The following is a 12,909-nucleotide window of genomic DNA, read 5'->3' as shown; positions in this document are numbered from 1 at the left end:
GGACTTAAGGGCAAAGACACAAACGGACATTTGCACACCAATGTTTATAGCAGCGTTATTTACAATTGCAAAGAGATGGAAACAGCCAAAATGTCCATCAACAGATGAGTGGCTAAACAAACTGTGGTATATACATATGATGGAATATTATGCAGCTTTAAGACAGGATAAACTTATGAAGCATGTAATAACATGGATGGACCTAGAGAACATTATGCTGAGTGAGTCTAGCCAAAAACTAAAAGACAAATACTGTATGGTCCCACTGATGTGTACCGACATTCGAGAATAAACTTGGAATATGTCATTGGTAACAGAGTCCAGCAGGAGTTAGAAACAGGGTAAGATAATGGGTAATTGGAGCTGAAGGGATACAGACTGTGCAGCAGGACTAGATACAAAAACTCTAAAATGGACAACGCAATAATACCTAATTGTAAAGTAATCATGTTAAAACACTGAATGAAGCTGCATCGGAGCTATAGGTTTTTTTTGTTGTTGTTGTTGTTGTTTTGTTTTTTGTTTGTTTTTGTCTGTCTGGTTGTTTTTACTATTATTATTACTTTTATTCTTTCTCTATATTAACATTCTATATCTTTTTCTGTTGTGTTGCTAGTTCTTCTAAACTGATGCAAATGTACTAAGAAATGATGATCATGCATCTATGTGATGATGTTAAGAATTACTGATTGCATATGTAGAATGGCATGATTTCTAAATGTTGGATTAATTTCTTTTTTTTCTTTTTTCTGTTAATTAATAAAAAAATAAAATAAAATAAAATAAAATAAAAAAGTTTATCAGGCAGGCCACGGTGGTCTCAGGGCAGGCCACAGTGGCTCAGCAGGCAGAATTCTCACCTGCCATGCCGGAGACCTGAGTTTGATTCACAGTGCCTGCCCATACCAAAAAAAAAAAAAAAAGTTTATCAACTTACATATATTCTTTTGCAGCTTTGCTTTCACTTCATAGTATATTAGAGACATCCCTTCCATATCAGTATGCATAACTCTCCCCCATCACTTTAATGACTGTGTAATATACCATTGTATGAATGTAGTATAATTTATTTAACCATTCTTCTCATTAAGTTGTTTCTGATCTTATAGTCTTGTAAATGATGGAAATACTTGTACACATACTTTTGTGAGAATATATGGGTATTACTAGAAGATATATTTCTAGAAGTGAAGTACAGACTTGTGTATTCAAAATTTTGATGAATTGTTTTCAAAACGGCTGCACCAATTTTTATTCTCATCAACAGTGCTTGAAGAATGCCCACTTTCCCATTCCTTTCCCATTAAAAGGATCGACAATGACACTAGATATTGTCGATCCTTTTAATTTTCTGGCACAAACTTCTAAATGCAATTTCTCCTGGCAAGGTCAGTTTATTTTAATCAAGAAAGAAGACCAAGGGATCACTCTGCTTTTCTTCTTCTAGGGCAAGGTTTGCAGGCTGCACTCCATGGAGCCCTAGGAATTCTGAGGAATGGGCATGAGGAAAAGGCCACCTTATCACCCTTGTAACCAGGGTAACTCAGTTTTTTATCTGTTTACATTTTGCACTTTGGGATAAGATTTTGTTTGAAGATAACATTCTATTGCTAAAAATAAGTTGGAACCATTGTTCTTGGACTTTGCCTCTTTTTGAACCATTTGCAACTTCAAGAGAAATTAAAGATATATTCCTTCAAGGCAAAGAAGAATGGAATCTTAAAGCAGTGATCCTCCAATTGTAGCCATAATATTCTCCTTTATACACTGTGCAGTGTAATTTGTCTATGGTAATAGCCTCCTTCATGCTAGGACTTTTCCTAAAATCTTGACCTGCTATCTTGCAACCAATCCTAAAACACCATTTCCTTCAAGATTGGAATTAAAATTTCCCTTCTCTAACTACATCCCAACACGCAAACACACACCCAGATGCACACACAGACAAAACACGAAAATAAGACACTGTGGTTGAACATATCCTTCCCTATTAGGACCCCGGCCCCTCCTAAACAGTCCATAATAAACCTGCCTTAGCCAAGGACAAAGGTCAAGAAAGTAAACAATCTCCCCACAAGGGGAGGAATGTAACCATGGATGTAAAAACAGCGTCGATTGGATCTTAGTCTTAAATACCAATTTCAGTAAAAATCACAATTTAGGCCCCTTTAATGGTTATGCTAGAAACCCAAGGTTCTCATACTATATGGAATGTATTTGTTCTAAAATCACATTACCCACCCCCCACACTCCTATTCCTTGTGGAGCACTAAACTCGAGATCGACCTCCATGGGAGAACTTCTCCTGTTTGTAAGTCCCAATAAATCTATACCTACTTCTAAAAAAAAAATTGCAATCAGGGAACATAGAAAGTCCATCCCTCCCACAAAAGCAGAAGTAAACTGGCAAAACCTGTTAAAGTCAACTTTCTTTAGAACTCTGAAAGCAAATGAAAAACTTGAAGCAAGGAGGAGAATGCTTTGTTAAGAACAAATAGTTGAATCTTAGTAAGAATTGAGAGCTTTGTGCTACTTTAGCTTGCCCTGTTCTTATTTCCCACTCTATAGCTCAACAGTGGCCTTGAAGAGAAAAGCCAATGTTTTTGTATGGACAATGGTACAAAAGATAGCAGAATAGACCTCATTCTCAAAGAACGGTGGTTGTTTGTTCTGACCTGTCTGGTGGCTCCTGGAAGCTGGTTCAAAGAGCTTACTCAGATGTCACATATTCCAGGACTTCTGCAGTGCTGTTGGCAATCCATTGAATGAAAATATCTAAAGGCAAGTGTATTAGTTACTGCTGCTTGTGGAAATGGACCTCAGTTGGGAGATACAATAGACCTCCAAAATCACCACCACCAACAACAAAAAATGTGGGAAAAAGGTGGGCCATGAAATGCTTTGAAAAGCTCAGATGTATTTCTAAAAATATAGAACGCCATGTGCTTGCATAAGTCTAGATGCATGTCAGGAAAGACCTGAGAAGGCTCTGACCCCTCATACTTAAGCTGCTGTTCAAGTCCAGCACAAGCCAGGCTGAATGTTCACAGCATGGATCAACACATGTGAAAGTCATCTGGAAAGACTAGGACAATTTTTTTTCTTTTTCCAGACATTTTAAGAAATATCTCTCCAGTCACCAGCTGAGCACTAATGAGACAGAGTGGCCTTTGAAATCAGAAATCAGTATTCAAAATCATGTGGTGCTGAGATATGGATAGATAGATAGATAAAAGGAATAAATCTGAGAGTCCAGAAATAGCTGCAACATTCTCATTGCTTAAGTGGGATGGAAGAATATGTAAAATATCAATGTCAATATGAGAGAAATTAGGATTTTCTGGTCCAAAATTTAATTCCTGTATTAGTTTCCTAGGGTAGTCATAACAAATTATCACACACTTGGTGACTTAAAACAACAGAATGTTATTCTTTCACACTTCTGTTTCCAAAGTCTGAAATAAAGTTACCAGCAGGGCTGCACTCTCTCAATGTGCTCTAGAGTGAGGAAGCCTTCTTTGCCTCTTCCACCTCCTATTTGCTCTTGGTGTTTATTGGCTTGTAACAGCCTAACTCTCATCTCTGCCTGCATCTCCACAAGGCCCTCTTCCCTTGTGTCTCTGTATATCCTTTTCCATCTAACACAATGATTCCCCATGATTTCATCTGGATCCTTACCTTAATTACATCTGCAAAGGTCCAACTTCATAAAACGTTCACAATCTGACATTGCAACGGACAAGGTATTTTCTGGAGATGTTGTTCAATCCACTACACTTGAGCTATTTCATACATGATTCAATGCTCTTAAACATTGAAGTTAGTAGAAATTAAATGATCAGATACATGGTCTGTTACAAAACACTTAAAATTTGGCCAGATAAAACCAATAAAACAAACTGAATCATCATCTCTATTGGAAATATTGTATAATCACTAGATTCCTTTAGAAATGAACAAATTTTCAACGAATATTCATTGGCTGTCTCATTAACTTTCTGACATTCTCCTTTACATGTTTGTTACTGAGGCTGCAGATCAAAGGGTTCAGCATGGGATCACCACTGCATAAAACACAGAACTTACTTTGACAATGAGCCCTGAGCATTTGGAACTGGGGACACAGTAGAAGAGCAGGACAGTCCCTTGGGAAATGGTCATGGCTGTAAGGTGGGAGGCACAGTTGGAGAAAGATTTTATCACCCACCAACAAAAGGCATTCTTTTGACAGTGACAAAAATGAAAATATAAGAAGTGGGGATGATGCCAAAACTATTCATTTCAGTGAATATGGAAGTAACAATGCATTTGGCTGATGTGTCATTCAGAACAGAAGACAGTGACAAAGGCAAAACTGTTCATGATGTTAGACCCATAGAAAGACAATTCTAGGAGAAAATAGGCCAGTGTTAGGTAAGAGACTATGTCCCATGCGTACAGTCCCATGGAAAATGGTGATGGCTGTGAGGTGGGAGGCACAGGTGGGGAGAGATTTTTGTCTTTTATTTTTTGTGTAGAGTCTAGACACTAAGGATACACAGAGCTTTGGGTACATGATGACTGTGTAGAACAGAAGGTTACAAATAGCCAAAAATCTGCCATAGGCCAACACGAATGTTTCTGTCACTGCAAATATACAAAACAACAAGAACAGCATGATACATCCAGTGAAGCAGATGGTTCTGTCTTCCACAATCCAGTTCTCCAAGAGTTGGGTGCAACCATACTGGAATAACAGAAATCCACAAAGGACAACTGACTGTGGAAAAATATGTGGCAATGTTAAGTTTTGGATGGATCTTGTTAATCATGATTATACCCAAATTCCCCACCACACTGACTATACACAGATGGTTAGACAGAAAGAAGGGCCACCCAGAAGGCAGGATACTCTGAGAAGCCCAAGAGGATGAATATGACTTCAGCACACTGATTTCCTCGAACTAACATCATGATTGTTTTTGGAGAGTATCTAATATAATGGCAATAAAAAAATAAAAGTATTAATTATACTCATATACTTATATAAAACATTTACCATGTGTCAGACATTATGCTCCAAAGTTTAAATATATTAATTAAATTAGATCTCGAAAACATCATTAAGTATAAAACAAGTAGCTCATATTTCACAAAGGGAAACAAGCATTTATAAGTTAAGAAACTTGTCTGAGGTTGCATAGTTAGTGAGTGGTGTGCTGGATGTAGAACTAAGAAGATTATCCTAGCTAAAGTGTAGAAAACATGGTTTTCACAGTTTCATCATTCTGAAGGTTGTTGCTTTTAACAGCATTAATATAAAAATGAATGTAAATTGCTTCTGCTGATTTAAAGTTTTATGCCTCCAGAAAAGCCATGTTTGAATCCATGTTTCCAGTCTTGCAAGGGCAGCCATTTCTTTTAATTTTGATTCAATACCATAGCTTGTAAAGTTTTGATCAGATTATCTCCATAGAGATGTGACACACCCAAATGTGAGTGTGACCTTTTGATTCAATGAAGATGTGACACCACCCATTCCAGGTGGGTCTTGATTAGTTTACTAGACACTTCAAAAGGGGAAACATTTTGGAGAAATCTCAGGAACAACAGAGATGACAGAAACTTCAGAACAGAGTTTACACAGGTGCTGACCTTTGGAGAACAGAGACATACATGTTTGGAGATGCTTAGAACCCAGCTGACATTGCTATGAGATGTTAAGCAAGCCAGATATGGAGAGAGCCAAGGCCAGCTGGGAGATGAAATCCAGTCCCAGAGAAGCAAAGTGGGGAACAGAGATGGAAAGCCATGGATCCCACAAGTGAAGGGCTCACAGATGTAAGCTAAGTGATTTCCCACCTGACAGAGGTGTTACTTACCTATCAACCTTCCTTGAGTTAAAGTATCTTTTTACCTAGATGCCTTAGTTTGGACATTTTTATAGGCTTAGAAGTGTAAACTTGTAACTTAGATTAGATTAGAAAACAATGTTAAAATACTTGGTTCCAAGTCTGGCATTATGGAGCATAAGAAATGTTTACTCACCTTTTTAATTTTTAATTCTATGACTACTCAACATGAGTTGGAAATCCTTATATGAATATGAAGCCTCTAAGACTCTGAACAAAGACAGATCTGGCCATCAAAAGGCAAGTTGGAGCACTGTGAGACAAATGGGAGGCTCACTTTTCTTTCCATAGTCTCCTTTTGACTGCCTTTATTTTAATTCACTAACTATGGCTCTTCAATACATTCTTCAGATTCTCCCCCTTTCCTTTCTCATCACTATCTGGCTCACTACAGTTCCCCTTTCCTCCTCTCAGGTTGGTAGGCATGGTAGAGATATTAAACTGCTACCAGTACACAGATCACCTCCCTGATATGTTCCTACCTTATACTGAGGCCACTGATTTCTTCATGCCTTAAACAGTATAGTTATTATAACAATATAATGCTCCAAAGACTTCAATTTTTCCCTATTACCTAATCTGTCAAATCTAATTGTCTCTGCTTGATTTTACCTGAAGCTTTAACTTTGTTATTTCCCACATTCAGCCTTCTTTAATTATGACAAAATTCTTAGTCTACCATGAACAACAGATGCTTGTTTATGCTTGGCTTATTTCATTTTTCATTTTGTTTACCTGGAGTATCCTGTCTTAGGGGTCTACTAATTAGAAGACTTCATATATTTAGAGCATTTGATCAAAACCAATATAAAAATTTTTACTTTTTACTCAAGCAAGAGTTACCCCATTTTTGGCAGACCTAGAGACATTATTTGTCAGAGAAACAACATTTTATGTCATGTTAGCTATTACTTTATCCATATTATTCTCCTCTTCTCTCTACAAGATGCTGAGATACTGAGGCTATTTTTGTGTCTTATTACTTCAGTTTTAGAATTTTTAGAATGTCTGTACTATGCTATGTGCATGGTGGATATTCTCAGAGCAGAAATCAGAATGATACCCGTGAAGGAGGAAGGAGCCCAGCTTAAGAAGAAGAATCCTTGGTAAATGGACATATGATCACAAAAGATATTATGGTGTTTGAACTACACAATGAGATTAATGTGTCAGAGTTTTCAGGACCTCAGTCTCTCCCATGCAAGAGAAAATTACCACAAGTCATCTCACCTGAAAATCCTGCAACTGTTATTAAAAGTCTCCAGGAAAGTTCCTGCTCAGAATTCAAGCACTTTTATAATATCAAGATGTTTATATATATACAAGGAGTCCATGTTGCATATTTTTCTTTCCTCATACCAAGAACATCTCAGAAAAGGAGGCCAGAGGAACGGGGGGGAGAAAGAGAGAGAGAGACTGAGAGAGACAGATAGAGACAGAGAGAGAGAGAGACAGAGAGAGAGAGAGAGGAAGGAGGATATAGAAGCTACCTCCTAAGAAAAAAATCTAGGATTTATGCACACCTCTATGATCTCAGGGATTTAGATCTTGGAGAATCATCACTGAACCATTTCTTTTAAATCACAAACCCAGAAATTAGATGAAATGTTCTTCCATGTGTTATTTTGGAAGAATGTAATTTCTTCTAAATCACTGGAGACAATGCCTCATCAAGTGTACTATTTTTAAAAAAATCTTTTAATTTTAGGAAATATACAAATGGACTTACAAACCATGATAACTACAGTCAAACACACATGAAAAAAGCTAGCTAATATACAACTATTCAGGGATAAGTTAGGCTAACATTTATTATATTCCTTTTTTCTTTTCTACATATATATTTGCACACACTTGTGCATGGTTTAACTATACAGACTACAAAAATACAGAATATGCATTTATTTCATTTGACCTAAAATAATCATCACTGTCCTCCGAAAATGCTGATTTCTTTTGCTGAAATTAACCTGTGTTTTCTTGTTATATGGGCACATTGATGTTCCAAGTTTATATTAATATAACTGAATAATCCTTCCATATCTTCTTGAAGATGTTTGACTCTGTAAAACTCTTATGTGTTGGCCACCCCATTTGTTCCTCTGCACAAAAATATCACCCAGTTAGATCCACTTATGTTTTCCCTGTGCTCCTGACCAGACTCCTTGCCAGACTCCTTAGCTTTAACACAGCAGGGGAAAGTTATCAAAGGTCATGTGATTCTCTATCATACCCGGCATGGCCTTTTTCCAGAATCCAAGGAAAATGAGATTTCTCTCTTAACTCCAGAATGAGAATTTTTCCTGATTGTCCTCACTATTTAATCAATGAGTTTCCCTTCAACTTTTGAACAAATAACATGCTTTTATTAGGCCATCCTCCTGCAGTTTGGGGATTGCTACTACCACTGTGGTATGTTGACACTCATAACAATAACAAAAAGATTTATATTTTTCAAAAGCAAAAAAATACACAGGAAAATACTTGGTTATTTAACTTGAACAACTTAAAATGAATTTGTTGAAACCCAAGGTTTAGGATTAGACTTGAATGCAAACTGACACTAGACCTCAGAGTTTTAAACTCAACAAACATCCTTATATATTTTCTGCATCTTTCCTCTACTGTTCCTTAATACTGCCACTGCTGCCAGTTTTTATACTACAAAATTGAATCCCCACAAAATTTCATGTTATACTAGTGAAGACTAAAATGTATCCAAACCTAAAAGTGACATTTCATTTCCTGATTAATCTGCATGAGCTGGAACTCCAAGTTTTCTACTTGAATTAAAAAAAGAAATGAATTGACCTGAAGCCAAATGTTCTTGTTTAATTTAATTAGAGTTTCTCTTTATTATTGATGAATTCCAGTCATTTTTCTTCTCAGACATCAATGATCTTATAAGATAATAGTTTTGATGTTTATAATAGAAATAGTATATTTCAACAAGTGAACCAGCAAAATGACATTTTCTAGGACATGAGAAATTTCAGGAAGTGCTAAGAAACAATGGAAAGCTGAATTAACAGTCTAAATTCTGCCAATCTCTGTCACTAATATCTGCCTCCATGAGCTTGGAGATAAAGATGGTGCAGAATTATAACTGGAGTACTACTCAATGGGATGCAACCTAGGAATTGGTTGTTGACATATTCTCTGGTGTCATTGCAGTGGATGCATTTTCTTCTAATTCCTTAGGGATCAGTACATCACCAAATTCATAAGCTTCTTTTCAAAATTGAATTATAGGAATAATGCATATTCATTTAAGTATATATAAACTATAGAGTTTGAAAAGAAGGAATAATCCAGACATTTTTATTGTCAATTACATTCCAAATTCCACAAATTTATAAAGGAGAAACTTGGTAAGCACTACCATAACCAAGCAGTGATTGTGACATCACCATGATGTCATGTGAACATCATGTGTTCCTTACATGCTGGTGTGATGTGAGGGGAATGGCACTTTACCCCTGTGATATTCTACCCCAAAACTCATAACATCAGTTTAATATCAGAAAATCATCAATAAATTCAGATTTAGGAATATTCTACAAGATGTCTAGCTAGTGCTTCTTACAATTATCAAGATCATGTAAAACAAGAAAAGAGTGAGAAACTGTCACAGACCAGAGGAGACTGGGGAGACATGGTAAGTAAATATAATGTTGTACACTGGATTGCATCCTGGAACAGAAGTAGAATTAATGGAAAAATTTGTGGAATTGGTGGAATCTAATAAAGTCTGATGTTTGATAATAGTAATGTATCACTGTTTCTTTGCTATTTTGATGTGTGATGATGATGAAAGATGTATGTGGCTCACTGGAGGAAGGGTGTATTGGAAATCACTGCATGATATTGGAAACTAATTTGTGTATCTGAAATTGTTCCAAATTAAAATATTTATTTTAAAACTGTTAACATTCACCCTGAATAGGCTCCTTTAATCTGCTCACCTCCAACACCAAAACCACCATCATCTTATGCCATGACACCATCATCTCTGACCTGAATGGTGTAAATATATAAGCAATTTCTCAATGTCTTCTTTTGCCCTCAGTAGACCACACATTCACCAGATTGCTTTTCAGTGCATATGGCTATGTGTGTACGGGGTAGTTAACATTTCTAAGTTCTTAATTGGTAATTATATAGTAGCTCATTTACTATGCATGAAAACTCACATGGTATTTCCAGATAATTCATCCATTTCACAAATGAAGTAAACAAGGCATACAGAGTATATTTTCTCAGGTCACAAAGTCATGATGTGGAGTTGCTGTGATTCAGATGCCCTTCTCCCCATGCATAGAGATGCTGCAGAAATAGAGCAACATAAGGACATACTTCAATCATAGTAATAATTTTAAGATTTGATTTATTACTTTCTTTAGGTATCTCCTTACTGCAGTTTTTACTCCCCCCTTTAACATATTGCATTTCTGCATTGTAAGTATCTAACTCAGTGCCCAGGTATATATTTAAAAAATGTGAAATGAATGCATGAAAATCAGCATCTGACATAATTTCCAAATCCAAATTGTAATTTAGGAAACAATTTTGTATGCATTAACTCACTTGTTTTTTGAAATAGAAATGACACTAGCATGAGAGTTTAATATCTGCTTAGACATTGAATGCAATTTCCAAAAGAAAATACATTTCTAGATATTAGCATTATGTGAGCTATTGTGAGTATTCCAAGCCTGCATTGCTAATTTGAAGCAGAAAATGAATCATCCCCCATACATTTAACTCTCTGTGGTATTTATAATTGTCTATAACTTTCTATGCAATAAAGCACAATGAAAACTTTCTGCAAGTATAAGCTAATTACCAGTGGAAATACATAAATAAAGGTAGAATAATCCCTACTCAATGCTGTGTGTTTGAAACTGCAATCAAATCATCTCCCTGGAGATGTGATTTAATCAAGAGTGGTTGTTAAGTTGAATTAGGTGATGACATGTCTCCACCCATTTGGGTGGGTCTTGATGAGTTTCTGGAGTCCTATAAAACAGTAAACATTTTGGATAAAGGAAATTTGGAAAGAGCAGAGAATGTTGCAGCACCATGAAGCAGAGAGTCCATGAGCCAGTGACCTTTGGATATAAAGAAGGAAAATGCCTCTGGGGAGCTTCACAAAACTGGAAGCCAGGAGAGAAAGCTAGCAGATGATGTCATGTTTGCCATGTGCCCTTTCAGTTGAGCGAGAAGTCCTGACTGTACCTGCCATGTACCTTCTCACTTGAGAGAGAAACCCTGAACTTCATCAGCCTTCTTGAACCAAGGTATCATGACCATGGATGCATTTGATTGGACATTTCTATAGACTTGTCTTAATTGGGACATTTTCTTGGCCTTAGAACTGTAAACTAGCAACTTATTAAATCCCCTCTTTTAAAAAGGCCATTCTGTTTCTGGTATATTGCATTCCAGTAGCTAGCAAAAAAGAAGAGATTTGGGAGGTTTCTCCTCATTTACAGATTTCCATTTCATATTTAACACCTATTCCACTTTTAATTCTGGTAACCAGCAAAACTGTTGCCATTGAGAAACTACCCAGACCACTCAGGGAGCAAATGGCACAAAAGGAATGCATGTGTTTTTCTCACTAGCTGATATCACTCATCTAAAGTCTTCTTTTCCTGTACCTCAAGAAGACCCACAGAATTTTTCAGAAGTATTCAGCAGCATTGTTTTTCAGTTTACAGATCCACATGCGGTTGTGTACTGGCTGTTGTGGGGAACCCAACGTTCATCAGACTTTGCTCATTTGATGGAGAAAACGTGTCAGGGACCAGAGGATGACCCAAACAGAAATAAGCTGACTTTCCACCACTCTAAATAATGAAGGTGCTAAGTCATGATAGAGGCCCATTAATAGGGCTTGTTGACCATAATACTTGAAGCTTACCCACAAAAGGTGAGCTAACAGAAGTTGTAGCAGGAAACCTAGAAGATGGGTCAGTCCTCATTCATATCCATCAGCGGTTTGGTGAAGCTTTCTCAAAACTCACTAGCATCGATCAGGGAAGGTCAAAATCATACTCTAGATTCTGCAAACTTGGTCTTGCCTTTTTTGCCAACTATTCAAACTGAAGTTAGGGAAATGGTGGAAGGAGGGCAAGGACAGACTATTACTCAGATCTTAGCAGCAGCTCTTCAGTTTTGGGATGATCTAGAGAAGAACAAAAAGGAAAAGAAGAAATGTAAACTCATTCTACTAAAACTCTTTACTAAAAGGAATAACCTCTACCCTGACCAATTTATGAAGAGAGAAAAGGAAGAAGGGAAAACTATTTGTTATCACAAGAAGACAGAAGAAAGAACAATTAAAGAGCACTTGTAGAAAGACTCAAGGAGACTCAGGGAAAAAGGAAAATCCAGAAAACTAATGAATAAAATTTATGTTTTTAAGGAAACTCAGAGTTGGGAACTGCTGATACTGGTGTTATGTATGATTTTAAGTGATACTTTCATTGCAATTTACTTAGGAATTTCTCAGTTTGTTTCTTCTGATATATCAAAACAAGATGTTCATATTTTGGGTCAGTATTGTTTCTATGTACATGTTTCTTTTCCTTCACAATTCCCATATGGATGGGTCTTCTGACTGTGGGACAGGTATTTTTTTTTAATTTTTCTAATTTTCCTATAAAAACTTTGGAGTGTGACTTGTCACACAACATAAAGGCTACCATATTCTGTTCTCCACAAGGTGTTTGAGGAGCTCCTGGGAAGAAAAAGGCATATGATGTGGTTACTACAGGCCTTCTGAAAAAAAAACAGGGAACACAGTAGAGAGTGGCAGTATCACACCAAGCTGGAAAAGCCCTCAAAGTACAATGAAACTGGTCCATCTTTTGGGGCTCTAGAGAATGATACTGGATTAATTTGAGGTAATAGAACAACAACAACAACAACAAAACATTTTACCAAAAGGGTAGCATGGGCATGTGTAAAACAGTTTCATTTGTCATGAGCTCATGAGAAGAAATAAAACCAG

At 36.6% G+C, this 12,909-nt stretch overlaps 1 protein-coding gene across 3 annotated transcripts in view; it reads right to left on the bottom strand.

Annotated features, from left to right (window-relative positions):
- Positions 1-12,909, bottom strand: part of LOC143661899 (olfactory receptor 5D18) — a 41,467-nt gene that overhangs the window by 14,621 nt on the left and 13,937 nt on the right. For all 3 annotated transcript variants that reach the window (XM_077135141.1, XM_077135142.1, XM_077135143.1), the window contains 2 exons: positions 11,818-12,081; positions 10,085-10,217 (listed from right to left, as the gene is read on the bottom strand). The gene's annotated coding sequence lies outside the window, so the exon portion shown is untranslated. The remainder of the gene's footprint in view (positions 1-10,084; positions 10,218-11,817; positions 12,082-12,909) is intronic.

Source organism: Tamandua tetradactyla, chromosome 18 (assembly GCF_023851605.1).
Source record: "Tamandua tetradactyla isolate mTamTet1 chromosome 18, mTamTet1.pri, whole genome shotgun sequence".
In the NCBI taxonomy this organism is placed as follows: Eukaryota; Metazoa; Chordata; class Mammalia; order Pilosa; family Myrmecophagidae; genus Tamandua; species Tamandua tetradactyla.
Note: the sequence above shows the minus strand (reverse complement) of the source record. Positions and strands in the feature narration are given on the sequence as shown.